A 16,975-nucleotide genomic window follows, 5' to 3' on the forward strand; every position below is an offset into this window, starting at 1 on the left:
GCCATTAGGAAGGAGCGAGGGGGAAATCGCTGGCTTGTGGCAGCTGTGGTGAGACACCAGCGTTCCGAGCTCCCTCCCTGTGATCAGACCTTTATTCTGCTTGTCAAGTAATGAAATACCCCTTATTCTAGATGCAGAATTAAACAGCAGCTCATGAGTGCAGACTCTGTCAGGCCCTCTGCTAGCTGTTTCCACGTATGTCATCCCATTTTCAGCCTCCCAGAACGAGTGCAAATGGCTTTTGCCTCCATTTGTTCAGGTGCCACCTCTGAGAGTCGGAGCAAGAGGTTGGACCAGGCTCTGGCTTGGGTTTCCCAGCTCTGAATCCCATGCTTGTCTCCTTCCTCCAGGCCACTGCCAGATCGAGAATGCTGACGTTTTTTTCCCCATGCCAGGGAGTTCCATGCAAAAAGCATCTCTAGATAGGAATGTGATGACATTGTGCCAATGATCAAACCAAACTCAAGTTACAGAGCTGTGGCCATTACTCTTGGTATGGATGGTCCCAGCTAGAAGTTGGCATGGATTGCTTGGTTCATTTTCCCGGCTGTTGTGTCGCTCACGCTTGACTGCACAAAGGAGTCAAGGTGATAGGTTTAGTAACACAAGAACAACACCTGGAAAATAATGCCAGCCCTGCCTTGATTTGACATAATAGCATCACTCCTGTGCCGTCTTCCTCAAACCCAAACAAGCAGCAATTCCAGACCCCGCCCTTAGATACCCTGCGTGAGTTTTTCTGGGGGCCAGCCCAGGAGTGGGCCCAGGGGAGTCTAACATATGGCTAGACCGTGGTTCCAGCTGGTTTCCATCAGTGCCCCGGAGAAGGGTACCCAGATTCCAGCTTGGCCTTTGCGCTGGGCCCTTGCTGGCCTTGTTCATAGAAAAGGACAAGATTTTTCTCTGGCCTTCTCTTGAGGTGCTTAAGGCATAGAAACTAAGAGTCCATTTGAACTGTCTTTCTGAATCTGGACTTATTTTTCAGGCCTCTCTTCCTGCTTTTTTATTTGGATGTTATTGACATTTTACATATATGTATGTATATATATGTGTGTGTACAAAAATGTATTTTGTAGTAGGAGGTTACCGGCCACTTGCAATCTTGCAGGTGCTGGGGGAGCATTTGTGCCGCGATGGGCGTGACTCTTCACTAGTTGCCTTGACTGCCACCAGGTTGCAGGGTCCGTTCGTGCTAAAACGATGAACTCCACAAAGGGGTCACCTTCACCCTTTCTGCGTTTACTTCCCATTTCCAGGTACAATGGGTGGGTCCATCCCAAGCGTTCTAGTTAAGACTTTATAGGTAGCTTTCACTGCCTAAGTTTTGACTGTCTTGCATCAGCATCCAAGATGATTTAAGAATTTTAAAAAAAATTTTATGACGCTTGATTTACAACACTCTGTCAACTTCTGCTGCACAGCAGAGTGACCTAGCCCTACATTTATACAGATCCTTTTTCACATTATCCTCCATCATGTTCCATCACCAGTGATTAGATAACACAGGTCCCTGTGCCATACAGCAGGATCTCATTGCTTATCCGTTCCAAAGGCAATAGTTTGCATGCTTTTAAAAGGAGGCAAATCAGATTTTCAGCCCCAGCTCCTATAATTCTTTAACATTGTGTCATTTCCTTGATGTCTACTTTATTAGGGTTCTCGTGTGACTTAAAAGATAGTCTGTGTAAATGGCTTACAGTATCTGTTACAAAGTGAGTATTCAGCAAATGTGGTATTATTGTAATTGTCATAAATATAATACTATTTTCCTTTTAACTGTGATCTCCTACAAAATAGGAACATTCTGCACTTGTTATTTTTTTTTCCTTAACATCTAGTACAGAGTTTGGCACACACAAGGCATGTTTAGAATGAGTCATTTTCAGAATCAAATGACTTTTCTTTCTTTCTTTTTTTTTTTTTTTAGGACCACACCTGTGGCATATGGAAGTTCCCAGGCTAGGGGTCGAATCTGAGCTGCAGCTTCCAGCCTACGCCACAGCCACACCAGATCCGAGCCATGTCTGCGACCTATACCACAGCTTACGGCAAAGCTGAATCCTTAACCCACTGAGCAGGGCTGGGGATCTCGCCCACATTCTCATGGATACCCATTGGGTTCATTACTGCTGAGCCACAAAGGGAACTCTGAATTTTTTTTTTTTTTTTTTGAAGGGGGATTTAAAGCATTAGGTATTCCCTTGATCAGTAACCAAATCCCTAAGTGGAAGGAAAGGCTTATGAGGGATTATCTTGTACCATGCCCCCCTGTCTATAGTCCTTTCTGGGGGTGACATCCCTTTCCCTTCTGCATTCTCATCTATGATAAATTCTAAATCTAGACAAGTTAGGCAGCTGTACTCAACACCTGGTTTCCTTGACAACCCTTCATATAAATAGTAAGGGCCTGTTATGGCGGGTGGATGCCAGGATAACTACAGTCTAAGTCATCTGAAACAAGGCTTTTCAAGGTCAAGGTTAAAGTATTTGAAATTCTAATCAAACCTTCACACAGTGTTTCCTAGGTGCATTCTCAGAGTGGAGGAAAGGCATCATCTTTTCAGGGGTGACGGGTGAGGCGGGTCCTTCTTGGCTGCTAGCCAGGAGAAATTCTGAGTGTCATTGACAAGGTTTTCCTTCTGATCTTTTGGCCGCACCACTCGAGCGGTGCCTTCTGTGTTTTGTAAAAGAAAACAGTTTTCGAACTAACCAGAAATTAATCGATCCCCCTGGTTCATCCTCCTTAACCGTCTCTGCCTGCCTGGCATTGCCCTCCCCTGCATTCAGAGGGAAGTGGACGTGCAGGGTGGCTCTCTGAAGCTGAGAACAGAGTGTCACAGGCAAGGGCTTTACCTCGAAGGCTCCGTAAGCCCTCTTGGGAGTGAAAAGGGCCTCATTAATGCAGAGCAGCTTGGTGCCTCTTTAATTGCAGCCTCAGGGGCTGCCCTTTAGATAAGGCTGCCCTTTAGATGGTTCCCTGCAAAGGAGGTGGTGAGAGTGGAGGAGGAGGAGGACTAGGGGTGAAAAGGTGCAAATGGGTAAAGTGCCCCCCAGATCTCCAGGTGAACTTGAGAGCAGATTATGGTCACATTTTTTGTGATTAAACTGCCTTCCAGTGAAATTCGGGGAGTCAGGAAGAACTGCCGACTCAGCAGATGCCTGTATCTGAATTTAGGGTTTTGGTTGATTTTTATCTTTTGGCACATGACTCTGTTTGGTGGCTAGTTTGGAGTCGTATAACCCCATAGAGTAAAGTTTCTCAACCTTCTGAAAAATCTATGATCACCGTTCCCCCTTGGAACCTTTTTAGATATTTCCTTTCTGTCTTTCTTCCTTTCTTCCTCCCTCCTTCCCTTCCTTCCTTTCTTTTTCATCATTTTCCGCCGCCCCACAGCCTATGGAGCTCCCGGGCTAGGGATCAGATCGAAGTCACATTTGCGACCTAAGCTGCAGCAGTGCTGGATCCCTAAACGACTGTGCGGGCTGGGGATCAGACCCGCATCTCAGTAGGTCCCAGGAGGCCGCCAATCCTGTTGCGCCATAGTGGTAGCCCCTAGATATTTTTTTCTAATTGTACTCCCCATTAGATTTTTAATAATCAACCATAGTGATATCCAATACTTTTTTGCCCCCATAAGAAGCATTTTTTTTCTTTCTTTCAAAAAGCAAAAATTTTGCATTTTTTTTAAGAATGAATGCTGAAGGATAAATTTATGGTAAAGAAGCAAGACTTTGGTTTTTTTCTTTGCGTTTCCTAGCAAAATGACTACCTCTATTCTTGCAGAAGCTAAGTGTGCATGTGTGTGTGTGTGTGCGCACGCGCGTGCGTTTGATTTTCATCTGTGTCCCCTTAATTCCAGGTCCTGTGTTTGCTCCAGGTCATGTTCTTACCCCTTGGTCCCTCAAGATGTCTTTCTGTACACACAGGCACATACACGCATTTGAAAGTGCAGATAAATAGGTTATGACATATAGCCATAAAGCACCACACCATCTAACTTAGAACTAGAACAGTATCGCCAAAGATACTTGCACGTCTTCTCATTCCATCGCCTTACCTCCTCTAACCCCCATCAAGGTAAACCACTAACTTGAATACCATAGCAATGCCTTTTGAAATTGTTTTTGTCTCCCCAAACAGTACTATAATCCCTTCAAAGCATTAATCCGGTGTGTGAGTGAATGAATGAATGATGAATAAATGAATGCATGAAGACTGAATGAATGAAGCAGGTTTACTGGTGTAGTCCCGTCACAAGGCATGGTTCTCCATTAGCATTGCTTGTTTCCATGCATTCTACTTTTTCAAAACTATGCATCAAGTGCCTGTGTGTGTGTCAGACACTGTGCTAAGTAGACGTACATAAATACATACCACGCAGTGTAATAAGAAGAATTGCAGCTACTGAAAATATTAAGTCCAGGCTACGTGGGAGCTAATGCAATTTTCTCCTCAGTGCATTGAAAAATCTATTAGTTAAGAAGGCAGCAATATTTCAGGAAATTAAACCACTGTAACAGTCCAGTTCACAAATCAGAACTCCCAGTGCTTTGAAATGCTCCATTTCATAACATAAAGTACTCAGAGAGATTCAGCCAATCCATAAATGCTCCAGGGACCACCCCCTCCCCCAGGCTTCACAGAGCTGAAGAGAAGATGCTTCTCACCAGCCTGGAGAGAGAGGGAGGGGGTCTGTTGCCACTGATTTTAGAAGGAACGTGTTTATAGATCCATGATCACATTCCTCTCGATTCCCTGTGCCGTCGTCATCTTTCTAGAATGAATTATGTTTGTGGAAGATGGTTGTGCAGATTTCTGGATCGTGAGCATTTTCAGGTGAAAGCCAGATAACTCATTTTAGGCTGAGGTTGTATCTCTGAATAAACATGAGGGATGCTAGGGCGATGGCTGTCACCTGTAAAGACCCGCATGGGGGCCCTTACCAGGTGTCTCTCCAAGTCGCCATCGCGGGAAGATGTGGAAGGTGGACCTTGGCTCTCGAGTTGGTGCTGGTTACTTAGAATTGCACAGGAGTTGACCTAGAGCTGCTTTTATTGAAATGGGATTTCTGAGTGTAGAACAAAGAATGTCCAGGAACCCTTCTGGCTTCACAGTCAAACCAGCCACCAGGCACAGGGTCATCGGAAAAACTCCTGCTCTTCCATCAGCCCGTTCACTTGTTAATCTTTGAGAAAGGTCTCCTCTCCCTCTACACCTAGCCCTGTCACGCTCAGGAGGGACCCTTCAGTTTAGGGCTATCTTCTATCTTGTGTCTGAAGAGGAAGCTGGTTGGTGATGCAGTGTAAATGATGCAGCCAACAAGACCTAGGGAAAGACACTGCTTACTGTTATCTCCGAAATAAGTGTTTCTTAGGGTGTAACCTGCTTTGGGAGCCCACGGGGCTCTAGCTAACAATACACATTTCTGTTTGAATCATGACCTCTGGGTCTAACCCTGGGAATCTGCATTTTCTGAAGGCATCCTCTCATCACCGGCCTCCATTAGCCTTTTTCTTGCATGCATTGCTAGCGTGTAATCCAAAAATACAGTTGAGATTGTGTGTCTTTGTTAATAATGAAACCCTTTTTGTTTCTTCCCACTGTCTCCAGCACACTGTCCAGAGTTCTTGAGCGTGGCATGCAGCATCCTCCAACACTTGACCCTTTCCTGCCTCCCTGTAGCCTTTTCCATCTCTTAGGACCTCAAGCTTTCCCTAGGGGTATCAGATCGTAGTAACTTTATACCCACTCACACACAGGCTTGTTTCTTTGTATCTCCGTTCCTTCACTGGTGCTAATACCTCTCCTATCCTGCTTTCCTCCCAATGTTTGAGAAACTTAATTTTCCACTCATTGGTCAAGATTGGATTTAAGTCTCATTTTTTCCAGGCATCTCTAAACTGATTATTCTCCTTCCCTTCCAACCCCCTCCCCCACTGTCCTTCTTTGAGATTTCTGCTGTACATACACCTGGAATTTTCATCATCTGATTCTTACCATCTTAGTGCAGATGAGGTAGTTTCCAGCATGGCCCGCAATCACCCCATATCCTGGTACACAACCTTGCCTAGTCCCTTCCCACATTGCACAGGGCTGACCTGTGTCACCAATAAGATGTTGCAGAAATGACCCCGTGTAACTTCGGAGAACTTCCTGTTCTCTCTTGGACCACTCGCTGGGAGAAGCCTGCTGCCATGTTGGAGAGGCATGAATGGCTCTGTGGGGCGGGCCACGTGGTAGAGAACTGAGGCCCCCTCATAACAGCCCACAGCCTGTAGGAGGGAGCTGCCCTCAAGCAGATCGCAAGCATTCAGATGTCTGCAGGCTTGGCCAGCATCTTGACTGCAGCCTCATGAAAAATCCCGAGCCAGAGCCACCCAGCAAATGCGCTCCCAAATTCCTCCCACAGAAGCCGTGCGAGATAATAAATAATTATTGCTGTTTTAAGCTGCGGTGTTTTGAGGTAGCTTGTTATGCAGCCATGGATAATGAATAGCCACTAGACCATAGACTCTTCAATCACCAGCCATGTTTTATTCATTGTGGACGCTGGTCCCCAGCCCCTCCTCAATGCCTGACCCAAATTAAATGTTCCATAAATGCTGATTTACATAATTCCAACTGAGTTAAGCTGGAGTTTTTTGTTTGTTTGTTTTTTGTTTTTTTTTCTGACAAGGGTAAATACAAATGCAGATGACTTTATCTAGTAGGTAAGAGTCGCATCATTTCTTTTGCCTTAAATATCAAGGGTGACAATATTAACAAATTAACAATAATACCGACTTAAACACAGCACCAGCATTCTCACAAGTCTCTGGAGTACCTTCTGTGAGGATGCTCAGCTCACAGATGAGAAAACAGAGGCACGTTGAGGTTTCATCACTGGCCCAACAGGACCCAGCTAGTGTGTGATGGAGCCAGGATTCAAAGCCAGGCAGTCAGATTCCAGAGTGCGTACTGTGAACCAGTGGAAAAGTGAATATTGAGGTCTAACAGTGTGGCGAATGCTGTACCAGGCCCCTTAGGTCTCAGCCTCATTTAACGCTTTCACAAACCTTGTGGGGTGTGTGGGTGTTTTCTCTATTTTGCGAGTGAAAAGATGGAGGGTTAGAGAGATGAGCTCGCCAGTATAGACGTGGTGGAGCTGGCTGTTGGGAATCCGGCTGTTGGGACTCCCAAGCTTGTGCTCGCTTCTTGTCCTCCTCCCCATCGTTGGCATCAGCTGGCATCCTGGCCCCGCCCGAGCGCCTCACCCTCCATTTCCCAACAGTTACATTTTGAACATACAGGTTGGTTGCTGAAATGACCCCTCAGAAACAACATGAAAGTCAAATGACTTTTTAGACACTCTCCAGCCAGGATGGGTTCTTTTTTTAGTTTTTAAAAATAGGTCCAGGTGATTTGTAATCCACAGGAAGATGTCAAGAGGGGTAAGAAATGTATTTTGAGCAATAAATAAATCATTCTTGAGTGATTAAGAAAGCTCCCACTGGAATTCCCGTCGTGGCGCAGTGGTTAACGAATCCAACTAGGAACCATGAGGTTGTGGGTTCGGTCCCTGCCCTTGCTCAGTGGGTTAACGATCCGGCATTGCCGTGAGCTGTGGTGTAGGTTGCAGACGCGGCTCGGATCCCGCGTTGCTGTGGCTCTGGCGTAGGCCGGTGGCTACAGCTCTGATTAGACCCCTAGCCTGGGAACCTCCATATGCTGCGGGAGCGGCCCAAGAAACAGCAACAACAACAACAACAACAAAGACAAAAAAAAAAAAAAAAAAGAACGCTCCCACATTACAAATAGAGCAACTCCATCGGAAGGGAGCAGGGCATACTGCTATGAGCCTGTTTTGCAGAGGAGCAGAGTAAGGGTCAGAGGGACTTCAATGCGAGGAAACCCAGCTCCGAAGCCCTTGTACCAAATTGCCTTGAAAAAGTGCTTCTTGGTGAACATAGATGTGGCTGGATGGAGGCGGGGGCTTGGTGATGACCTGCCAGTAACTAACCCAGAGGACAGAGAGCTCATGTGAATTCCTGAAGAGGAAAGAAACACTTGCATCCTTTCAGAGTGGAGTATCTAGGGCTGAGGGGCTGAAATTTGAAGCAAGGGAAGGGTGAGATCCTCACTTCCCAGAACCCCGGCACCGGGATCACATCTGACCTGTGGACTCATCGGAAGGGCTGTAAATAAGAAAACACACAGAAAGCTCAGGCCACCACGCCTGTCGCCCAGGAAACCTTGAGCAAATGCTGGATAGCGCTTTTTTGTTCTTGTCATTACGGGGGCATCCTGATGCCTCCTGAAAATCAACACCTTCCCGAAGAAATGGGCATCCTTTCCTGACAAAACCAGCCCCTTTCCTGCTCTCCCTTGTCTATCCAAGGTCAGAAACAAGCAACACCCCTGAGACATGACTTTCCGTCATGCCCTGAGTCCTAAGCACTCACCTTCGGGGATGTGTCTTATGTCAGCCCTTTATCTCTCCATCTTCACATCCCTGCTGCGGTCACATTTCCTGAGTAACTTTTCTGTGGACGACCCAACATCAGATGAACCCTGGAGACCCTTGAAGCTCTTCATAAACACTCCCCTTGGGGCCCCTTCCCCCAAGGAACTGGCAGCTTCAGAAGGGTGAATTTCCCCCTTGAGAACATGCCCCACCCCTGCTTTACACAGAAACCCTGGGCTTGCTTCCACTCCTTTATGTAAGTGCTATTCTTCATCGCCCTTGCATTTTTGCCAATTAAATCCTAGAACATGCTGCTTAGAATTAGTAACAGCCACTGCAAGAATAAGCATCGGTCCATTAAAATAAACCTGACTTTCATTCTTAGGATTGTTTTAATTACATGAACCTTTGGCGTGTTGAATGATGAAGAGCACGCTAGGCCATTGCTCTGCTAGGTGGCGATGTGTCTGTAGGATTGATTCTCTGGGGTCAGTCTGTGTGATGCCCTCCAGATTTCTGCAGCTAACCTCAGAGGTCAGATGGTTTCCTCTCCATTGACCCTGAGACTTAATGCCCCTGGTTGAAGTTCATTGTAGGATACAAGTAAGATCAATAGCGATGTGGATTGCACCAGGAGACTGCCCCTAAAAGTTTATGTGGGGGAACGCTCCCATGCATGTTTTTCAATTTCAAGCTATTTTTATTTACACGTCTATTTTATTTAAAGTGTAGTTGATTTACCACATTGTGCCCATTTCTGCTGCACCCCCCCTTTTTTTTTCCCTCCTAAAGCCAAGGATGTGCAGTTCAATTTGGAGATCTACCAGCGGAGGCTTCAGGTTTTCTACTAGATCCCACTTTGTGAGTTATTCATCTTTATATAGATATCTAGGGAAAGGAGATGGCTGACTTCTTTCCCCTGTCAAAACTATCTCCATCCTCTACTTCCCATTTGCTGTCAAAGGTCCCATAACTTCCTGCCTTTATCAGCCTCCAGATCCCACATCATCTGAGGCTGGGGAGTGTTGACACACAGGCATTAGAAGATGGGCAGTGGGCTTTAGAGAGACTGGATGCTTGGCAGTTGTCCCAGCCAGATTGTGAAGTAAGTTTCCTAAGCCCCCATTTTGCAGATGAGAAAACTGAGGTTCATAGAAGCTCAATACCTTGCCTGAGGTCACACAGCTTATAAGTGGAACTTCTGCTAAAGCTCGGGCCCTGGGGCTCCACAAGCCGTGCCTGTTCCTGTGTACTGTACAGTCCTGGATCTTCACAATCAGTGATGCCTCTCCTCCTAGTCAAGGAAGATGTTGGAGGTAGCATTTGCACCCAGGCCCGGCCAACTGTGCAGTCGTGTACACGATCACACACTATTTGAATAAGGACTGTGCTGTTACCACAACAGAAATGGCATTGTTCCTGCTACAGGGAGTTCCAGTCCAGAGCAAGAGACAGACAGGGAAGATTAGACACTGTGTGAAGTTCCTCTTGTGGCTCAGTGGGTTCAGAACCTGACTAGCATCCATGAGGACTGAGGTTTGATCCCTGGCCTCGCTCAGTGGGTTAAGGATCTGGCATTGCCGTGAGCTGCAGGGTAAGTCTCAGATGCAGCTCGGATCTTACAGGGCTGTGTAGGCCAGAGTTGGGGCTCCGATTTGACCCCTAGCCCAAGAATTTCCAATTGCCGAAGGTGAGGCTCTGACAAGCAAAAAAAGAAAGAAAGGGAGGGAAAAAAAATCAGACACTGAGTGGTGGCTCGCTGTGCGGCAGGAAGGGAAGCAGCTTGCTTCGGGAGCCCCAGCCTAGCCTGGGACAGCAGGGAGGGGGCGCCTGGAGGGTGGTGCCTTCCAGGTTGGGACTTGGAGGAAGAGCAGGACTTGGCCAGAGGCAGGGGAAAGGTGTTCCATGCTACTTCTAAGAGAATGAGCCATTTATAATAAATGCATCTGCGTTTTAACACACGCTCTTTTCCCCAATAGATTCCTTGGCTTTCTTTCTGGGGTTTTCTTTCCGAATGCAAGCTCATTCAAATGCTTCCTTTACCTCTAATTGAACATTCTAACTTAATTGATTATGTATTAAGTCGGGGACTTGGGGCGACGTTCAGACCTGGGCTCATGTTGAGATTAATTTATTCCTGTAGTTCTACTGTTCTGTGATGCATCCAAGTGCCGTGTGTGTGTGTGTGTGAGAAAAATAAAGCTGGGAGTCGGAGCGGTCTAATTAGATGGCTTAACCCAACATGCTGGTGCAGGGTCTCCACCAGGCTCTCCTGCTTTGATGGTAACTGAAATAGATGAATACGTTAATCAAAGATCTGATGCAATAACACAGCTCTGCACCATGGGCCCGTGATTGCTAAGCTTCAGTTCAGGCTAACTCTTCCAGGGGCAGAAGCTATCCAGCTGAGTTCCAAAGGCCAAGGCTCACGTGATGGAGAGTTTTGTAAAACTCACTGGAGGGAATTACTTGGGGTGATGGCTAGTCAGGAAGCTGCCTCTGAAGGAAGACCAACATGGTTTGGGGGAACAGTGTCAACATTTGCCTGGCAGATTCCAGCTACGGCTTTGCATCGTGCTTGTGAGGATTCTTAACAAATCAGTCATCTTCCTGTGCCATCCATCCGTCTCTCTGTCCATCCACCCATCTGTTCATCCATCCATCCATCCATCCACCCACCTACCTTCATATCCCACAGAGAATTATTGCATCTATGATGTGTAAGGCATGGTGCCTTGATCTTGTCATCATTCGTTTAAGTTAACGACTGTGCCGTTGCGTTAATTTTGTCCCTCCAAGTTCCCTCTCTCATCCTTCTCCCTCTGCTTTGTGCCCCTTGGCGCTGATGCCCAAGGGCTGCATCCCTGAATTCACTTTTCCTGTTGGCTTCAGTGTGGGTTGTCCGGTGGGGAGCCCTAGCAGGAGACCTGTGGGCCAGAGGAGAATGCAGCTGAGCCCTCTCCCCTCCGATCCATCCTGTGGGATTGTGCCAGTGAGGCCATGTTCCTTTACAGGTTGCTGCTCCTGCTGGATGGCTTACTCATCTGGCTCCCCTCTCAGATTCTAGCAGCTTCTGACATTGCCCTTCAGGCCCCCACTTTACCCCTCCCTGAGTCTGCACAGTGCCTGCTTCCTGCCCCTAAATGAGGTGTTCACCCACAGCCTAACTGTTAACAAGGCTAGAAGTGGCGGCCTTTTGTAAATGTCAGAACCTCAGAAAGGCTGGGCCAATGTTGCCAAGTTGACATGGAGATTAATTGACAGCAGCCAGAATCTGAATACAGGTGTGTCTTGAGTCCAGGACCCAAGGGACTGTGCGCACTGCATCCCAGAGACCACCCCACCTTCATTATGAAGCAGTGAAAGAGGCCTAGCAATGTACATTCCAGAAAGAAGGGTAGGGGCCTATATTTGCTGAAGGTCTTTTGGGTACCAGGTGCTTGGGTCCTTTAATTTCTTTTAATTTTTACATCAACCCTGTGATGTAGGCAGCATCTCCATTTTACAGGAAATAGGCTAAGGAGTTCCTGTTATGGCTCAGTGGGTTCCAAACCCATCTAGTATCCATGAAGATGTGGGTTCAATCCCTGGCCTCGCTCAGTGGGTTAAGGATCTGATATTGGTGTCAGCTATGGTGTCGGTTGCAGATGCTGATCAGATCCTGTGTTGCTGTAGCTGTGGCGTAGGCTGGAAGCTGCAGCTCTAAGTGTTCCCCTAGCCTGGGAACTTCCATGTGCAGCGGGTGTGGTCTTAAAAAAAAAAAAGGCAGAAAAAAATAAAAGAAACAGCCTAACAGAGATGAGTTTGTATGGGGCTAGAATCCGGATTTGAACTTTCATCTCTTTCTTTCTCTCCTGCATCCTGTCCAGAAACAAATAGCAGAGGTTATAGACAGATGCTGGTTTTTCTTCCCGGGACTGACATGTGAAGAGTTCAGTTTGCCCATTTAGGTTCTCATGTTGCTGGTCCAAATTGCACTCACTTATGCAAAGAGCCACTGCAAAACTGAGCATAAGGAGTAGCTGATACTTTCAAATTAGCAACAAAAGTGTAACATGGCATGAATCTGAGAGATGGAGTGGATCATATGAGTTATCACAGAGGGTCCTTTTTCATAAACCAGCTTTGTTCGTTCCTGTTTCCCACCATCTCTGGGTCTTGATACATTTTAAATTTTTTTTTTCCTGCTTTTTAGGGACACACCTGTGGCATATGGAAGTTCCCAGGCTAGGGGTCAACTCGGAGCTACAGCTGTTGGCCTGCGCCACAGCCACAGCCACAGCAAAGCAGAATCCGAGCTGCATCTGCAACCTACACCACAGCTCACGGCAATGCTGGATTGATGTGTTTTGGAAGAATGTAATGCTCAGTTTTTCTTTACAACAGTAGTAGTTGCTTATTTTAAAAGTTGAAATATGTATATGTGTATAATATATACATTTATACCTAGAGAGACAGAGGCAGAGAGACACAATAGAGAGATACTGATACTCCTATCATCCCCAAATGATTGTTATTATTTGATGCTGTGTGGCCATTTCTTTTTTTCTCTGCATGTGTCTGGGTGGATGTGTTTTCATGGTGTTTGAGGATATATGGTGGTTATTCGGCAAAAGCCATTTTTAAACTTCCTTTTTTGCTTTTACCGTGATTTGTAGGTTTCTTTTTATTTCATCTTAATCTACATTGTTTATAGCCATTGCACAGTGTGCTATCACATTTTTATTTTATTTTTTTTCCTTTTTTTCTTTTTTTCTTTTTTTTTATCACTCAAATGAATTTATCACATCTGTAGTTGTATAATGATCATAACAACCTGATTTCACAGGATTTCCATCCCACAGCCCAAGCACATTCCCCTACCCCCCAAACTGTCTCCTCCGGAGACCATAAGTTTTTCAATGTCTGTGAGTCAGCATCTGTTCTGCAAAGAAGTTCCGTCTGTCCTTTTTTCAGATTCCACATGTCAGTGAAAGCATTTGATGTTGGTGTCTCATTGTATGGCTGACTTCACTTAGCACGATAGTTTCTAGGTCCATCCATGTTGCTAAAAATGCTGGTATTTCGTTCTTTTTGATGGCTGAGTAATACTCCATTGTGTATATGTACCACTTCTTCTGGATCTACTCCTCTGTCGATGGACATTTAGGTTGTTTCCATGTCTTGGCTATTGTAAATAGTGCTGCAATGAACATAGGGGTACATGTGTCTTTGCGAGTCGTGGTTTTCTCTGGATAGATGCCCAGGAGTGGGATTGCTGGATCAAATGGTAGTTCTATGTTTAGTTTTCTGAGGAATCTCCATACTGTTTTCCACAGTGGTTGCACCAATTTACAATCCCACCAACAGTGTACTAGGGTTCCTTTTTCTCCATACCCTCTCCAGCACTTATTGTTTATAGACTTTTGGATGATGGCCATTCTGGCTGGTGTAAGGTGGTACCTCATCGTGGTTTTGATTTGCGTTTCTCTAATAATGAGTGACGCTGAACATCTTTTCATGTGTTTTTTGGCCATCCGTATGTCTTCTTTGGAGAACTGTCTGTTTAGATCTTCTACCCATTTTTGGATGGGGTTGTTTGTTTTTTGGTATGGAGCTGCAGAAGTTGTTTACAAATTTTGGAGATTAATCCCTTGTCGGTCGATTCATTTGCAAAGATTTTCTCCCATTCTGTGGGTTGTCTTTTTGTGTTGTTTAGGGTTTCCTTTGCTGTGCAGAAACTTTGAAGTTTGAGTAGGTCCCATTTGTTTATTTTTCTTTTTATTGTCAATACTCTGATAGGTGGATCTGAGAAGATGTTGCTGTCATTTATGTCAGAGAGTGTTTGGCCTATGTTTTCCTCTAGGAGTTTGATAGTGTCTGGTCTTATATCTAGATCTTTAATCCATTTGGAGTTTATTTTTGTGTATGGTGTTAGGGAGTGTTCTAATTTCATTCTTTTCCATGTGGCTGTCCAGGTTTCCAGCACCACTTATTGAACAATCTGTCCTTTCTCCATTGCATATTCTTGCCTCCTTTGTCATAGATGAGTTGGCTGTAGGTGCGTGGGTTTAATTCTGGGCTTTCTATCCTGTTCCACTGATCTATATTTCTGTCTTTGTGCCAGTACCATGCAGTTTTGACAACTGTTGCTTTGTAGTATAGTTTGAAGCCCAGGAGCCTGATTCCTCCAGCTGCATTTTTCTTTTTCAGGATGTATTTGGCTATTCTGGGTCTTTTGTGCTTCCAACCAAACTTTAAAATATTTTGTTCAAGTTCTGTGAAAAATGTCCTTGGTAATTTGATAGGGATTGCATTAAATCTGTAGATTGCCTTGGGTAGTATTAGTCATTTTGATAATATTAATTCTTCCAATCTACGAGCATGGTATATCTTTCCATCTATTTGTGTCATCTTTGATTTCTTTCATCAGTGGCTTCTGGTTTTCAGAGTACAGGTCTTTTGTTTCTTTAGGTAGGTTTACTCCTAGGTATTTTATTCTTTTGGATGCGATGGTAAATGGGATTGCTTCCCTAATTTCCTTTTCTGCTTTTTCATTGTTAGTATATAGAAACACTGTCAATTTCTGTGTATTGATTTTGTATCCTGTGACTTTGCCAAATTCGTGGGTGAGCTCTAACAGTTTTCTGGTGGAGTCTTTAGGATTCTCTAGGTATAGTATCATGTCATCTGCAAATAGCGATAGTTTTACTTCTTCCTTTCCAATGTGGATTCCTTTTATTTCTTTTACTTCTCTGATTGCTGTGGCTAGGACTTCCAGAACTATGTTGAAGAGTAGTGGCGAGAGTGGACATCCTTGTCTTATTCCTGATCTCAGTGGGAATTCTTTCAGCTTTTCACCACTGAGAATGATGTTCGCTGTGGGTTTGTCGTATATCGCCTTTATCATGTTGAGGTAGGTTCCCATTATGCCCACTTTCTGAAGGGTTTTTATCAGAAATGGGTGTTGGATTTTGTCAAAGGCTTTTTCCGCGTCTTTTGAGAGGATCATACGGTTTTTATTCTTCAGTTTGTTAATGTGGTGTATCACACTGATGGATTTGCAGATATTGAAGAATCCTTGCATCCCTGGGATAAATCCCACTTGATCATGATGTACAATCCTTTTAATGTATTGTTGGATGTGGTTTGCTAGATACTGATACTCCCATCATCCCCAAATGACTGTTATTATTTGATGCTGTGTGGCCATTTCTTTTTTTCTCTGCATGTGTCTGGGTGGATGTGTTTTCATGGTGTTTGAGGATATATGGTGGTTATTTGGCAAAAGCCACTTTTAAACTTCCTTTTTTGCTTTTACCATGATTCGTAGGTTTCTTTTTTTTTTTTGTCTTTTGTCTTTTGTTGTTGTTGTTGCTATTTCTTGGGCTGCTCCCACGGCATATGGCGGTTCCCAGGCTAGGGGTCAAATCGGAGCTGTAGCCACCGGCCTACGCCAGAGCCACAGCAACGCGGGATCTGAGCCGCGTCTGCAACCTACACCACAGCTCACGGCAACGCCGGATCGTTAACCCACTGAGCAAGGGCAGGGACCGAACCCGCAACCTCATGGTTCCTAGTCGGATTCGTTAACCACTGCACCACGACGGGAACTCCCTTAGGTTTCTTTTTATTTCATTGTTTATAGCCATTGCACAGTGTGCTATCACATTTTTAAAATACTGTGCTTTAACTAACTGTTTAATTTTTTTTGGCATTTGAATTGTTGCTATTTTTTTACTTTTATAATTGGTGTGAACATTTTTGGGAATAAACCTTTGGTGTCTTGTTCTTAAATTTGACTTTTTTCTTTAAAGGACAATGTCCTTCAGTGGAACTATAAGCACAGAGGGGGTGAATTTTTTTTTGGAATCTTGCTGAAGTGACTGTGTTTTCCATTAAAGTTTCTGTGACAAGTGTTTACTTCTTGAAAATAACTGTGTGTCAGCTTCCAGGGAGGTTCCCACAGCTGCTAGGTTGGGGCTTCTCCTTGTAGTGACCTTCATAAAGGACTTGTGGATCTGGAAGCTTCCATCACATTAGCCTTCATTTTCATTATTATTATTGTCATTATTGTCAGTATTATTGTCATCAAGCAGTACCATGGTCTGTGACTTGCTGATGATTTGACCCACCTGCGGGACATGTGTTGTTCCTTTATATCATGTTAGCTCCATGGGTCATCCATTTCTGTCCTTCTGTGTGCGTCTGTCCTGTCTCACTACCCACTGAAGAGTGTTGCATAGATAATGACCAGACCCTTCTGGTGTATTTATCTGAAAACCGAAAGAATGGAACAGAACATCCCATTGTGGCTCAGCAGGTTAAGAACCCAGCGTAGTGTTGTGAGGATGCAGGTTCAATCCCTCACCTCACTCCCTGCATGGAGGCTCTGGCGTTGCCAGAAGCTGTGTTGTAGGTCCCAGATGTGGCTCGGATCCTGCATGTCTGTGGCTGTGGCTGTGGTGTAGGCCAGCAGCTGCAACTCTGATTTGTTCCCTAGCTTGGGGACGTCCATATGCCACAGGTGCGGCCGTAAAAAGAATAAAAGA

The 16,975-nt window shown here is 45.1% G+C and overlaps 1 protein-coding gene across 2 annotated transcripts in view; it reads left to right on the forward strand.

Moving 5' to 3' along the window:
- Positions 1-16,975, forward strand: part of LARGE1 (LARGE xylosyl- and glucuronyltransferase 1) — a 604,219-nt gene that overhangs the window by 344,519 nt on the left and 242,725 nt on the right. The window lies entirely within an intron of this gene.

The sequence above is a fragment of the Phacochoerus africanus genome, chromosome 7 (assembly GCF_016906955.1).
Source record: "Phacochoerus africanus isolate WHEZ1 chromosome 7, ROS_Pafr_v1, whole genome shotgun sequence".
Classification (NCBI taxonomy): domain Eukaryota; kingdom Metazoa; phylum Chordata; class Mammalia; order Artiodactyla; family Suidae; genus Phacochoerus; species Phacochoerus africanus.